The following is a 1,788-nucleotide window of genomic DNA, read 5'->3' as shown; positions in this document are numbered from 1 at the left end:
CATTAGCTTTTTACCACACATGCTAGTTTCTGAATTGAAACCAAAACAGTTGGGYTTGACCAGGAAGTGGTCTGGAAATTCTGACTATTATACATGATGGATATAAAATTTCTATTTTAAATGGCTACAGCAGCAACCTATTCACTAAAGCATTTTACTATCCTAGGGATATTTGCCATTTTTCATATTTTATACAATTAAGGACTAACTCATTTTCCTCCAGTAACAGACTATGTCCAAAAAAGTCTCATTTGGCCTTTAAATCCATTCTTATGTGATATGATAAACTATTTATTTCTCCAAATTGGTCATCATATACTTATTAAATGTTATTATTTCAGTAATATTTATTGCTATTACTTAGTAGTAGTAGTAGCAGCAATAACATCAGTGCTGAGCTTTCTAAAAAAGGGCTCCTTGTTGTAGATAATGTGTGAATAAACAATACTAAGATCCTCTGCCCCACAGAATTTACAATCTCAACTTCCAGCTCAGAAAAAGTGCTCAGGTACTTTTCTGTTAGGATTGCTTTTCTGAATCCAGTCCCATTTCTTCCTTACTAAATGATTTCCTATTCCTTCTGCCCCTCAGAAAAAAAATCTATTAATACAGGTTTCTTTTGAGCATCTGCAATGGCATGCTGGAGCCATGAAACACTGGGAGGATTTGGTTATATAACTCTGTAAGCTTGTATGTACCGGGAAAAGCCCTTTCAGTGCAATGGTAATGAAGATTCTATAATGAACCCTATGTTGAAAATCACATTCAGTACCTACCAGGATGTAGATATCAACAATGTATTATGGTGCTAGTTAACAACGTTTCAATTATACATAGTTTTAATTTATTTGCCACTGTAATATTTCATGTTTTTTTTTACATTTTTGAAATAAAATATTGAAATTCTACACAGATAAGATAGTCATTATGAGAATTTCAGTGTTAAAATAATTGGCCTTTCTTGCATGAAAGTGTTTTGTTGCTGTAAAACTTCATTAACCCTCCACCAGAGGGCAACATCAGAAAAAAATATTTATATAATTCCAAAGAGCCGTTGCTTTCAGGATATTGCAGGGACATCACACGTTTTCATCGGGGAATTGGTTATTTTAATCTTTTTTTTTAATAACATGATCTTTACATTTTGTCACAAATTAAGTAAGCAAGTGAAGGACCTTAATGATTTCAGACAAATTTGTTGAGGGCACAAGTTATACTTTTTTTTTTTTTTTTTTTGTAATTAACCAACCTACTTCACAGAAATTTTAAGATTAGCACGAAGCCTGAGAGAAATATAACATTTAGAAAGATTTAGAAAAATAGGACATTTTGCATCTACAATGCCCTGCAAAGTGATTAAGGTCAGCAGATTACTACGAGATTCCGGAAAGAAGAAATAATCCTGTTGACAGAATGTACCCGGCTCATTCCGGGGCTATAAATACCACAAACCAACCCTAGATGCTGGCTATTCCAGGCATGCTATTCCAGGGCATTAAAGCAGAGGACACAAAAGGTACGAAAATATTAAAGGCTTAAGAGTAAGCAGTCACTAATGGATGTCTAATATCATATGGAATAGTCTGTGCAAGAAAATATGGATATAGAGATAAATATACCTTCAGAATAGATGCTATCTATCTATAGCAAGAGCAGTATTCTTTGCAGCTATTGCCCCGTTTCCCCAGAAGTGCGACTGACTGCACAGAGACCATGTCCCTTCTGCGCACAGGCAGCACGCAGGGATCCGCGACACCGGCCCCGACGCGCGGCGGACCCCGCGGGGCG

This window comes from Apteryx rowi, unplaced genomic scaffold (genome assembly GCF_003343035.1).
Source record: "Apteryx rowi isolate R43461 unplaced genomic scaffold, aptRow1 scaffold_296, whole genome shotgun sequence".
In the NCBI taxonomy this organism is placed as follows: Eukaryota; Metazoa; Chordata; class Aves; order Apterygiformes; family Apterygidae; genus Apteryx; species Apteryx rowi.
Note: the sequence above shows the minus strand (reverse complement) of the source record.